This window comes from Enhydra lutris, unplaced genomic scaffold (assembly GCF_002288905.1).
Source record: "Enhydra lutris kenyoni isolate GAN:26980312 unplaced genomic scaffold, ASM228890v2 scaffoldscaffold9, whole genome shotgun sequence".
Taxonomy (NCBI): Eukaryota; Metazoa; Chordata; class Mammalia; order Carnivora; family Mustelidae; genus Enhydra; species Enhydra lutris.
Window position 1 is genome coordinate 55,847,914 of NW_019154093.1, and position 14,490 is coordinate 55,862,403.

Sequence of the window (14,490 nt, forward strand, 5' to 3'; positions counted from 1 at the left end):
GTCAGTCAATAAATATTATCTCAGCAAATTCTTTGCATCCTCTACTACCCAAAGCCCCGAGGACAGAGCGATAAAGTAGAAAGAGAAAGTCTCAGCTCCCAGTGAGCCTACATTCTACTAGGGGAACCCTTGAAACAAACCAACAAGTGAGCAAGATCATTTCAGATAGGAAGGACGCATGGCATGAAGGAAATGCCAGATGTCAAAGGAGGCTCCCCAGATTGAGGGGTTCAGGAAGGCCCCATGGCTGTGGGCCTATTGGAGCTGAGGCTTGAATGACAACAAGGAACTGACCGGGGGACACCTTCTTCATCTTCCTGTCCTCACAAAGGAAAGCCAAGTGCAAAGACACTAATGTGAACACAGCAGTCTCCACAACTTGGAAAGGATGGTGGAAATTATGTATCATAGTATAGAAAGGGGTTTGCAAAATGTTGTGTGAATAGAGTGATACAAAACCACTTCCATAATAGGATACAATTTGGGGGAGATATGTATGCGTATAGGATAATGCAGCGCAAACTGTCAACAACAGACAGTCTTCAGAGGTGATTTGTATTGTCTTTCTTTCACTGTCTGCTTTTCCTAAAGCATATACAAATAAGCGTGTTATTTTATGATAATTCAAAGGAGGATGTATGCCCCACCCTAGGGGTATAGACAAAAAGCAGCAGCGGAAGTAGCCCACAGGAGCTCCGGGGTGCTCAGAACAAAGGTCTGGACACCAGGGAATGACCATTCTGACCCACCTGGTGACCGTCCACCAAGGGGCAGCCTGCCCTGTTGGAAAGGGAGGCAGCTACTGTCCACCAGTGACTTCAGACATTTTTTTTAAAGATTTTATTTATTTATCTGACAGACAGAGATCACAAGTAGGCAGAGAGGCAGGCAGAGAGAGAGAGAGAGAGGAGGAAGCAGGCTCCCTGCAGAGCAGAGAGCCCCATGCAGGGCTCAATCCCAGGATACTGGAATCAAGACCTGAGCCGAAGGCAGAGGCTTTAACCCACTGAGCCACCCAGGTGCCCCGACTTCAGACATTTTTAATGAAGAAAATGGAAACTACTAATATGCTACCTGCAACAGGAAACTGGCTGAGTCTATCAAACTAAAAGAAAGAACTAGTGTAGTTGTGATTGCCCATCAGTGTCCTGACTGCCGCCAGAGAGGGAAACAATCCCATAGGTGGGAACCAAGTGATCATCACATGGATTTCCCGAACCATTTTGCAAACCAGTTTCATTGGTTTTGAGGAGCATGCCTGCTTATCAGCAGATATCCACAAGAGGGCAGCAGAGGGTGATTTGGTTTCCGTTTTTTTTGTTTTGTTTTGTTTTTTGTTTTGGTTTGGTTTTGTCTTTTAAGAGCTGGAGTCCTCTATAGAGCTTGAGAGAGGAAGACAGAGGGAAGAGGGAAAGATTTTAAATAAATTTTATAAACAAGCAAATGTGTAAGAAATTTACAAACTTCATAAGGTTTGTAAAAGTTTGTAAGAAGAGATTCAGGGAAAACAAGCCAAAGATGGTAGAAGAAAGGGGTAAAGAAATCTGATTCACCAGAACCTGCTATTAGTAAAACATAAAAGGGATGGAAGGAAATCAAGAATAAAGAAAGATTAACTTTTCAGAGATGGCAGGGAATATTCGTCAGCAAACCAAATATTCCAGGTCATTGTACACAGCTAGTTTTATCTTCACACATAGTAGCATCTGAGGGGTCCAAAAGGCCTATTTATCCATAAATACCTTCCCTTCAAGTACGTAAAGCTTTATGCCTTTATGTTTTTATGGTTATTTGGGATTAGAGCACCGACAAATACATACATACTTGAAAAAATATATTTTAAGCCTTTAATTTATGAAGGTTTTTTTTTTTTTCCTCCCTGTATCTTTCCCTTTCCTCTCTGTCTTTCAGACAAGTAGCTGGCTCTGTTTCATTGTTTTCAGAGAAGTCTGTAGCAGAGCCCAAAGCAACAATCTCCAGGTTCTATTTCACAAAACCGAAACCCATGGGAAAATTTAGACGTGTGGAGGAGAGAAAATAGGAAAGAGAATTTATAGGCAGAGTATCTTGGATGAAGTAGGCAGGATAGAGGGGCTTTTCCCAGCCCAGAAAAGGATTTTTCTGGGAGCAGTGGAGGAAGCACAAGAAAAAATAGGGGGTCCTAGGGACCAGGGGAGAGCTAAGACCCTAGAAAACAACGACTGTGCCATTTTATTTATTTTCTTTAAAGATTTTATCTATTTATTTGAGAGAGTGCACAAGAGCGTGAGTGGGGGAGAGGGGCAGAGGGAGAAGTAGGCTCCCACTGAGCAGGGATGCCAGAATCCTGAGATCATGACCTGAGCTGAAGGCAGATGCTTAACCCACTGAGCCACCCAGGCACCCCTGACTGTGCCATTTTAGACAAAGAAGATCAAGCACAGAGATGCAAAGATTCTTACGGTGGGTACAGCCTGGAAAGATCCACGTAGGTCCGTGTGAGGCCCAGGACCGCCATTCCTGGTGGAGATATGCAAGGCCAAGTTGAGTCCTTATGGTGCTGGGGGTGGGGGGTTCTCATCCACAACACAATTCCCCCAACTGGTCATGACCAGCCCTTGTCACATAACCACATGGTGTGGTCTTACAGACTCTCACCAACTGGAGATGGGAAGAACAAATGGTGAAGGGGATAGAGAATCCCATCTTTTCCCAATCATGTGTGATTTCTGATTTTTTTTCCCCAGAAGTTTATTATTTAAGTATAAGCCTCCTAGACCCTTGGATTTCCACTTAAAACCCCTTTCATCCATTTCCCTGGTCACAGAAACAGAGGTGGTAGAAAAGTAGGGCAGGAACACTCAAGACAAAAACTTCCTTACGAACATCTAGTGAGAAAAAGGGTGAAGTATTATGATGCTGAAAGTAAATTTGATGTGTTTTCTGTGGGTTTCATTTTTTTTCTTTCCATACCATTCTTCTTGCTTAATACTAATAAAGTACTGAAAATCTGCCTGGTTTGTATTAAATGCTTGAATACAAACAAGACCATTTGCTTACTACTTTCTGGACTGTTGTAAGTCTTCAAAACCTGTTCTCATAGTCTAGCAGGTCCAGAAGTCTGAATATCCACTGGGGTAGAACCATCTCTTCAGACCTCTTACACATTCTAATCCCTTCTTCCTTTGAAGTGCTGTCTTCTCTTTTCTCTGCCTTTAGGACCCAGACACTTTCCCTTGGCTGATCTCTGCTCTCCATGCTGTCCTAAATAATGGCATTCTTTTGGATACAATGCTAGGTGATAGCTATCTTGTCTGATAAACTAATATGTAGCTCTTTGTGGTTTGCATTCTGGCTTCTAAGCACAGATGGGATTGACTCTAAGTTCTCACACTTTTTCTTCCAGCGGACTTTCATCTGCATATCTTCTATATTGAGGAGCCTCCTAGCATAGCCAGATTATGAACTGGCTCCCCTGCATTAGTCTGTTGACACTATCCCATCATCTGACAACTATTAATTAAGCATTTACTATATGCTGGGTATTGTGTGCATATTGTGCTGCATTAGGGAATGCAAACAAATAAGCCATTGTCTTTATCTTTAAGGGTTTATAGGTAACTAGGAAGAGACAGAGTCGAGGTATTTAGCTCCACAGTTAATTTTCTGGGACTTTCACCAAAAGCAAGCAGGGCATGTCCAAAATCTGCTACGAAGTGTGGTCATTTTCCTCTTGATCCATGGTTGAGAAATGCATTCTTGTCGGTCAGGGCATTTTTGAAATGGTTGACTGTGTCTCCAATGCACACATACACCAACACTTTTTTTAATCATTTTGCCCTGCTTAATCTGTGGGCAGCATGGAATGGCAGAGTTTTGGAAAGCATGCCCCAAATCCTGAGCTGAACTCAGAGTGACCCCTTGCTTCTTTTCTCCCATTGGCTCTTTCCAACCCCAGCTCGGCTTTGAAAAGTTCAGTCCACACTTGGCAGAAACCATGGTGCTGACTAATTGTTGACCTAAGCTTTTTCTCAAGGCTTAAGTTGAATCATGTTGAGTGAAATTCAACCAAAACAGTCATCATATTCCTTACAGTTGAACTGCTATAGTAGTAAAGTGATATTTCTTCCAAATTAACTAATTTCACTGGAAGGAGACTCTCCTGTGATTGGTTCCTTTTTAGAAAGACTGACTAAAACCAAATTTTCCTTTGGGAGTGCCAGATACCTTCCAGATGAAGTATTTTTATAGATAGTTGTAATTACCTAGGACAGATCCAATGGTGCCTGGAGTTCCCATGTGTTAAATGGTCTTTGAGCCAGGAAGGCCAGGATGTGCTCGGATGGGTCACACAGCCTTCCTTGAACTCTGTGCTAAGACCGGTCCTCACTCTCTCACAGGAGGCGCCAGAAAAGGGAGAAGGGGAGAGGAGTGATAGCTTCCACACCATTCATTGACAGACTCATAATCTCATTGCAAAACTCGCCTGTTGGGGCTGGCAGAAAGGCAGAGCGATTGCACTGAGTTTATAGTCACTATGGGCAACCTGGTAACAGTACGCTTTTTAAATTAATGGCAAGTCTAGCCAGCTGAGCTTTTGTTTTTGCTGGCATCCTTTCCTTAGTTCTGAAACTGAGACTGCAGAGATGGAATGTGAATTACAATTTTAGGGCCTTCAGAAGAGATCACCGCCTGCCCACCTTGCAGAGCCATCTTTAGCCAGAGACTGGGATTTCTGTTTCAGCGTAAATATCGCTGGGAGAGGCAGCCATTACACCTTATGGATCCTTTACACCTTGATCTGGATGAATTTCGGATTACTTCCTGAGACACAAATGACCAGGGCAAGGGAGATCAAGAACATGAGGGGTGTGAGAGTGAGCACCAGAACAGGAAATGGACACAGAGCTATACAGAAGTCCCCAGGGCATATGTGGTTGCTACAAAACTTTCTGCCAGGCCAACTCGAGTCAGAGCAAAGTATCTCCTGGCTGATACCTCTCCATGGGCACGTTTTTCAGAATATTTATTCCTAGAGATAGAAATCTGCCTTTGTGAGACAGAGAGTTTGTAGACCTGGTCATCTTTAACTGTGCCTCCAGAGTAAAATAAATGTTTAGATAACTGTAGAAAAACAACCCAAAAAAGTGTATATTTAATCTCTTGCTTCAGAATTAAGGCTTTGGACATACCAGAAAGAACTTGATAGCCCATAGGGCTCCCAGTATGTAGAAACGATTGGTGGCCACAGAGTCTCCAAAATTGAGAGATCCTGTTTGCAATCATGTCTGTACGTGAAAGGATTTCATAAAGTATTCTAATGCTTTAATTTTATGATGATAGAAACGTTCTCATAACAATACACCTTTGCTGTAATTGTAGGCCAGGCAAAAACCTGTTTATATTCCAAAGATAATTCCCAGTCTCTATGAACAAAAGCACTATTTATCCCTCAATAATTTGTAGTAAATGCTAGAAATAGTTCTCTAGCACCTACAAACATTAGTCTTCATGCCTTATCCAGTGCCAAAAATCAAAGATTTCACCTGTCATTTTCATTAAATTCCAATAAAAATTATAACAGAAAGTTTAGGGGACCTCAGCAAATTTAGCATATGGAAGAATAAAAGTTTGTGAGTGCCAAAAATTTTCTTTATGTATAGAAGAGAGGATTCTGCCTGTTAGAAATTAAGATGTACTATATATTTTTAAAACATATGGTACTCATATCAAAAACTAATGATGTACTGTATGGTGACTAACATAACATAATAATTTTTTTTTAAAAGCACATGGTACTCCTATAGGAACAAATAGACTAATGGACCCGAATATCAAGTTCAGAAATAGGTCCCTGTGCATATGGAAACTTGCCTTGTGATGGATATGCCCACAAATAAGTAAAGAAAGGATGTGTGGCTTGTGAGATGGTATTAAGAAAACTAGTCATTGGATGGGAAATAACTAAGTTGGATCTCTACCTCATATCATACACAAAGTTAACCTTGAAAGGTTTAAGGAACTAAGAGTAGAAAGGAATGTGTAAAGATAATAGAAGAAAACATAGGAGAGCATCTTTGTTATCTTGGGGTGGGGAGGAAATTTTTAATAAGACCCCAAAGTCATATGCCATAAGGAGGAAAATTATTGAGTTTCTTGTCATCAAAAGAACTTATTAAAATACAAGTGATTGGGCAGAGGTAGTTATAGCATCAGTAACCAACCTATCTATATCTGAGTATTTCTAGCACATAAGTCAAAGTTAAGAAAAGGATGCAGATTTGGACAAGAAATTTGAAATATCTAACCCCAACAAAGAAATAACATTTAGAACATTCAAGGGACAGCAGTATATTAACAAATAACAACAAAAATCTAGTTAAGTTTTTTTTTTTAATGTTGAGTATATCAATTTATTACTATTTTGGTCTTTCCATTAGTTCCCTATATAAAAATGGTGTGTTTCTCAGTAGTAGGTACAATAGCTTTTAAAGAGAACTTGGGCAAAATAATTAAGAGAGAAACCATAAATAACAAGAAAGTAAATGAAGCAAAATTATCTAGTGTGATGTTTACCCTGAAGTATATTAATATCCTTCCACGAACTTTTATTGTTAAAGTAAAATTCTTAGTCTAATGAGTTATTATAAAAGATCCCAATCTTTAAAAATTATGAAACACTTTAAGATCTCATTAACAGAATTAGAAATGTCAGTTATTATGCTACTGGTCAAGTTTGGTCTGTATTTTCTGGGCCTCTTTAGGCCAAGAATAACAATCAGGTAGAATCTGGTCATAAACAGTATTATACATCTGAGAGCAGACAAAGTCTTCCTTGTTTGAGGGTTCAGGATAAACTGTGGCTGTCTTTTCTTGGTAAGCATCTTTCACAATCTTTGCTGCGATTTTCAGAGAAACATCTCTAATGGTGTTCAAAGGAGGATAAAGCTGGCCTTCTTCCAAGTGTTTATCTGATACTTCCTGAGCTATAACCTCAGCCGTTGTGAGAAAAATCTTATCCGTGATATGTCTCAGTCCACAAGCCACGACACCAAGAGCCACTCCAGGAAACACATAGGAATTGTTTCCTTGGCCAGGATACAGGGTCCGTCCATTTGGAAGAGTGACTGGATCAAAAGGACTGCCACTGGCAAAGATCCCACGCCCCTTGGTTAGTTTATAGCACTGCTCTGCAGTACATTCTGCTTTGCTAGTTGGATTACTCAAACTTTTTTTTTTTTCTGTCCTAATACTTTATTGGTCACCTCTAGGCATGTGCCCAGGTAGATGGGTCCAAGGAGGGGCTCACCATTCACCAGCTCCCAGCGGGGAGAATGAGAAGGCCCTGGCCAAGCCCTCCAGGGTCATGGACTATGGTGTTTGAAGGGGCGAGTCTGGCCTTTCCTGGGTCAGCAATGGGGTATCCAGGTCGAGGCGCAGGTGGAGGCCAACAGCCCAGGCTTTCCACCTGTCTGCAGTCTAGTTGTGTTTGGAGAAGTATTCCTTGCTGTCGTCCACGTTAGGCTTGATTGTGTCCCTGCCTGGCTTCCAGCCAGCGGGACAGACTTCCCCATGCTCATCCGTGTACTGGAAGGCCTGAACCAGCCGCAGAACTTCATCCACAGAGCGCCCCACAGGCAAATCATTGACAGTGATCTAGCGAAATACACCCTTGCCATCGATGATAAAGAGGCCCCTGTAGGCAATGCCCTCATCTTTCTTTAGCACACCATAATCTTCAGATAAATTTCTGGTTACATCAGCCAGCAGGGGAATATTCAGGGGGCCCAAGCCTCCTTCCTTCCTCGGAGTGTTGATCCAAGCCAGGTGGGTGAACTGAGAGTCGACTAAATCCCCAGCACCTCACAGCCCAGCTTGCCCAGACACACAGGTCTCCATTGGCGACACATTCCAGGTCCTTTTTGAGGAGGCGGAAGAGGTTGAACAGGACAGAGGCCTCGAGGCAGCCTTGAGACTTCTTCTTTGAGGCCTCATGAAGCCGGTGCAGCCAGTGGTGGAGGTGGCCTCGGGGCTGAGGGCCTACTATGGGCTGAGCCTTGACACAGTCCTGGAGCTCAGAGTGGATGTGGCGCAGAGTGTGAAGGGGCTGGTCCAGGATGCCCCCTGGGACCTATCAGCGATGGTCTCCAGGACCTTTAGGGTCAAGGTCAGCTCAGCCTCCAAGGCCAGGGGGTGCTCCCACACCTGCAGCTGTCTCAGGTCCCGGTTTCTAGGGAAGAGAAAAAAGAAAGAAATGAGCAAAGAATTTATGTCCATATGAATATGTATGTATGTATATGTATATAATTTATAATTATCATCTATAGGCAGGAGAAACCTAAAAACCAGCAAGTGTATAAATTTATACTCAACTCCACTAGTGCTCAACGAAATTCAGAAATAAATGGTAGTGGGGCACCTGGGTGGCTCAGTCAGTTAAGGGTCTCCCTTTGGCTCAGGTTATGATCCCAGGGTCAAGGGAAACTATCAAGGAAATGGATTCTCCTGTGACCCTCCAGAGGGAACTGACACCTAGATTTTAGCCCCAAAGGACCCATTTCAGACTTCTGACTTGCAGAATTATAAGAAAATAAATTCGTGTAAAATAAATTTAAAGCCACAACTTCATGGTGATTTGTTATAGCAGCAAAAGGCAACTAATTCAGTTAGAAATATTTCAGACTCACTTTAAGATCTTTAGAGCTGTCAGCCAAGTAGCAGGTATGTTTCCAACAAGGTGTAGCAACTAGTTAATACTGGATGTGGAACCAGTAGCTTGATCTCCTGGTGCTTCAGTGCTAGGCTATTTCCACTACATCTTTCAGTTGACATGTCTAAGTGTCTGGAGTAATAGCAACATGGAACATGGAGTCAAATTAAATGCAGACCTTAAAAGTGTGTGACTTGTTTCCAAGAGAGCACAAGTTTAAACATCAGGCTCAGAGACAAAATAATCTCCATGGTTTTGTTATGGAGACTAGCCCAAGATACAAAAAGAAATGTTTCTGTGCTTAAAGTCCAAACTTGGTTATACGTGAAGTCAAGCAATTCAGGTTGGATTCAAGTGCTCCAACAATGCTATCTGCGCATATATTTAGATTCTTAATAAAAATCACTTCCACAATATAGACCAGTGGAACAGAGTAGAGAGCCCAGATATGGACCCTCAACTCTATGGTCAAATAATCTTTGACAAAACAGGAAAAAATATACAGTGGAAAAAAGTCTCTTCAATAAATGGTGCTGGGAAAACTGGACAGCTATATGTAGAAGAATGAAACTCGACCATTCTCTTACACCGTACACAAAGATAAACTCAAAATGAATAAAAGACCTCAATGTGAGACAGGAATCCATCAGAATCCTAGAGGAGAACATAGGCAGTAACCTCTTCGATATCAGTCACAGCAACTTCATTCAAGATATGTCTCCAAAGACAAAGGAAACAAAAGCGAAAATGAACTTTTGGAACTTCATCAAAATCAAAAGCTTCTGCACAGCAAAGGAAACAGTCAACAAAACAAAGAGGCAACCCATGGAATGGGAGAAGATATTTGCAAGTGACAGTACAGACAAAAGGTTGATATCCAGGATCTATAAAGAACTCCTCAAACTCAACACACACAAAACAGACAATCATATCAAAAAATGGGCAGAAGATATGAACAGACACTTCTCCAATGAAGACATACAAATGGCTATCAGACACATAAAAAATGTTCATCATCACTAGCCATCAGGAAGATTCGAATTAAAACCACATTGAGATACCACCTTACACCAGTTAGAATGGCCAAAATTAGCAAGACAGGAAACAACATGTGTTGGAGGGGATGTGGAGAAAGGGGAACCCTCTTACACTGTTGGTGGGAATGCAAGTTGGTGCAGCCACTTTGGAGAAGAGTGTGGAGATTCCTCAAGAAATTAAAAATAGAGCTTCCCTATTCCCAATTGCCCTGCAATTGCACTACTGGGTACTTACCCCAAAGATACAGATGTAGTGAAAAGAAGGGCCATCTGTACCCCAATGTTTATAGCAGCAATGGCCACGGTCGCCAAACTGTGGAAAGAACCAAGATGCCCTTCAGTGGACGAATGGATAAGGAAGATGTGGTCCATATACACTATGGAGTATTATGCCTCCATCAGAAAGGATGAATACCCAACTTTTGTAGCAACATACAACGGGACTGAAAGAGATTATGCTGAGTGAAATAAGTCAAGCAGAGAGAGTCAATTATCATATGGTTTCACTTATTTGTGGAGCATAACAAATAGCATGGAGGACAAGGGGAGTTAGAGAGGAGAAGGGAGTTGAGGGAAATTGGAAGGGGAGGTGAACCTTGAGAGACTATGGACTCTGAAAAACAATCTGAGGGTTTTGAAGAGGTGGGGGGTGGGAGGTTGGGGGAACCAGGTGGTGGGTATTAGAGAGGGCACAGATTGCATGGAGCACTGGGTGTGGTGCAAAAACAATGAATACCATTACACTGAAAATAAATTTTAAAATTTTTTAAAAATCACTTCCACAAGGTGAGGACAGGTACAAATAATACTATTATGGAGATTACTGTAATATTTTAAAAAGAAAAGAAAAAGGTGGTTGGAGTTGAAATCAGAATTAGGTTCAACTTCCAACTCTGCCATTAGCTCTGTGACTTGGGTAAATCAGTTCACCTCTCTGGGTCTCAGATTCCTTCTCCATGCAAGGACCCACACAGTCCGTTACAGCTCTTCCATGCTAGAATATTCAGTGCTTTCTCAGGAAACTGAGCCAGCCTGGGGCCAGAGAGAGGAGCCCTCATGTTCAGCCGGTTCCTCCTAAGAGCTTGGTGCTGTGCTCTGCACTTCACCTTGGACCTGTTGGTCCATATTTACAGTTCCACACCGTCATAGTATGATACGCATTTCACAACAGAGGAAACAGAGACCCAGAGGGTTCAAGTAACATACTCAAATTCATGCAGCAATGTTAGTTAGAACCAATTGTGTCTGACCTGCCGTGTGGTAGTCCACCACACCATGATATCTCCCATCTCCTCCCCAAAGGTATATAATGAAACTAACACTCACACATTTTTCAGGATGTAGATAGACATTTCCACACCCATCTGTTCATTCACTCCTAGCTGCAATCCTGTGACAGAACCAGGGAAGATGAGGAAACCAGCTCAGATGTTTGTTTGTTTGTTTTTTTAAGATTTTATTTATTTATTTGATAGAGAGAGATCACAAGTAGGCAGAGAGGCAGGCAGAGGAGAGGAGAAAGCCAGCTCCCTGCTGAGTAGAGAGCCAGATGCGGGGCTCGATCCCAGGACCCCAAGATCATGACCTGAGCTAAAGGCAGAGGCTTAACCCACTGAGCCACCCAGGCGCCCCAGCTCAGATGGTTTTAAGAAACCTGTCCAATGTCACAGAGCTAGGAAATAGCAGACATGGCAGGCCTTGGATTTGAGTTTCTCTTACATTTTGCTCCTTTCATGATGCCCCACTAAAGGGACTTTCAGTAAGTCACTTAATATCTCTGAACTTCAGTTCCTACTACTGTAAGATCTCAATTATAATACCTGTCCCCAAAGCCATCCTGAGGATTACAGAAGTCTGAGAAAGTATTTTGCAAGCTCTTAAGAACATACAAACAACAGGAGTGTTTCAGCTTCCCCTGAGTAGTATTCATTTCTGTCATCTGGTTTAGCCCTTCTTTCTTGAAAGTTTAGACAGAACAATCATGACATATCAGGAACTAAATACCTCTATAAAATATCATTCTGTAATGCCTAGCACAGGCTGCAGGCTCACTAAATATGTGTTTGCTAAGAGAAGAGCCATTAATCAGTAGCTGTCCAGAAAGACAATCCTAGCCAATGCTCAGATCATCAATAACAGCATCTAGGGTCATGGTCCATTAACTGGTATTGAAAACACAATTTCATGTCACTGCATTTCAGTGCCAAGGAAGAATCCATTCACCAAGAATGAAGTCCAGTATAACACTGAACCTGCGTGAGATGGCAAAACAAAAACCAAAGTAACAGAAAATTGTTTTCTAAGGCAGATCACACAAAGTAGTTTTTCCTACCATCTTGGTAAATGAAGATATTGTGTGGTTAGCAGACACATCATCGACCACAAAAAGCCATGTTGTCATGGCAAACCAATCCTATCTGCAAGTTCCTACAACATGATTGTACTCATCATATGGACTCACTTGAGACATATCTAGATTTTTTGATGAGATTGACTTGGTTCTTGTAAACCATTACATTTTCTTTCAGAATAATTGTGTTAATTTTTTTGTAAGTAAATAGGCACCTTCTTTTGCTTTGTCTTATGCAATGCATGTATAGTCTATGAAAGGAGAAGAAGGTGGGCCAGAGAAAAGAAAGGATATAAAGAGGATTCTTCACAATGATAAATGTTTATTTCATGGCAAAGTTATAATATTTCCCTGATTTTATGAATAATAGAGCATCAAAATCAATCCTCAAACAAATATCAAGTTATTGAAATCACAGACTACATATTTGGCCACAAGAAATTAAGCTAGTAATAAAAAAATAAAAGGTAACTAGAAAAATATTCATTTACTTTAAGTAACCTGTAGGTCAAAAAGAAGTAACTGAGAATGAGAAATTTTGGACACTTCTTTGTAATGACAAATGGTGTATACATTCTTAATTTGAGTGACAGTCTCTGGGGTTATTTTTTGCTATCTAAAATGCAGGGCATATTTCTGCTCATTTGGGAAAATACAGCATGGTATTTTCAGATTGAGTATAATTCCCTACTTTAGTGAAATAATCCTGAGAATCAGGATTGAACCTTCATTTGCTTAATGTTAATAACATCCCATAATGTCTCAAGTTATTTCTTGTTGGCTAGAAGCTAGGTGTTTATATATACACATATACATATACATATATAAATATATTTTGTTTGAGGGAGGGGGAGAGAGCACGCACGTGCAGGGGGAGGAGCAGAAGGGCAAAAAATCTCAAGCAGGCTTCTTGCTGGGATATGGTGGCATGGGTGCTTTGATCTCACAACTCTGAGATCATGACCTGAGCCAAAGTCGAGTCAGTCACCTGACTGAGCCACCCAGGTGACACTAGGTTTATATTTTTAAATAACAATGGAAAAAAAAATAGATCAAATCACTTTATTCTAGTTTTGTATCATGTGTGTCAATCCCCGAAGTGGAGAAAGGTCTCTAATGTGATTTTCTGTATGCCTAATTACATGAGTTTATTCTCTTGGAAGGCAGTAGCCATATAAAAAAGTTCAACCACCATATTAGAGAGCCACTGGGTGGGTAGGTGGGTGCATGGAAGAATGGGTTGATGAATAGGTAAAAAGAGAGATGATAGATAGACCAATAAATAGATACATAGACCCATATATATAGAGAGAAACCCTGGGTAATAGATTTTGAAGGAAAAATAGAAACCCAGCCAATCTCCAGCTGATCCAGCCTCCCCAGGTGAGGCACCAGACTTGCATGTAAAGCTTGTAAATGTTCCATTTTCAATTGAACCACCTCAGCCAACCCATGTGAACAAAGAGAAGCCATCCCCACTGAGCCCTGCCCCAAATGCAGAATCATGAGAAAATGAATAGTTGCTACTGCCTGTTGTTTTAGTTACTTCTTGCTGTATAACAAACTACCCCAAATTATAAGCAATATGTAACTGAAATACCTAGAAAATTGGTACATATTATATTTTACATTGAGCAACAGAACCAAAAGTTATGAATGTGAATGACTTGCTCCATTTTTTAATCAAAATGAAGCTAAAAAACAAATTCTTCTTCCTTGCAGCTTAGTGGAGACTGTGAATCTTTTGTTAATATAATGCCTCTAGTGACTTATTTTTGATGTTCAAATTTGGAAATAACAGGGCCCCAGGCAAACATCCCATTTATTTCTTAAGGGAAATATAACAGATTTTGAAAGGTTAAGACAAAAATCCTGAGTATTTTGAGAGATATCATTAAGAAACTGGGATGTCCAAACAAATTATAAATAGAAAGTATTCTTCCCAAAGACTTTTTCAGTTTACTTAGTTTAAAACAGAATAAATTAAATTTAATGAAGCTGCAGAGTTTGAAAAGGGGAATAAAAGAAGTTTAAAAGATGTCAGAAATCATTTTACAATAGCTGGAGACAAAGTCAATTTTTTTTTAAATTCCTGCCAAGCTAGGAAGGATATAGATGAATGAGCTCCAGAGCTGATCCTCAAAGTAGGCACTAGTTTCAGTCCCTCCTCCACTGAAGTTCAACAAGAACTCTGTAACAAGAGCAGTATTTTCTTGGGTGGGATTTCAGATCCCAGTCTGTCTTCACTGGTCATCTCATGACATTGGAGATGGCCAGAACCCAGACAAAACCAAAGACTAGGCAAGGTTTCTGGGTATTAGGAAATACTGTGAATGACTGAAAAGTGGACTCAGAACACCTCTCTGGAAATTCTGGAGGGAAAGGCCCTCTGTCTGGCACTTGTGTCACTACGT

General features: G+C 41.0%; 2 pseudogenes; both read right to left on the minus strand.

Annotated features, from left to right (window-relative positions):
* Positions 1 to 7,416: 7,416 nt before the first annotated feature.
* Positions 7,417 to 7,865, minus strand: LOC111142917 (annotated as a pseudogene).
* Positions 7,866 to 7,867: 2 nt separating this feature from the next.
* On the minus strand, positions 7,868 to 8,256 carry LOC111142918 (annotated as a pseudogene).
* Positions 8,257 to 14,490: the final 6,234 nt, after the last annotated feature.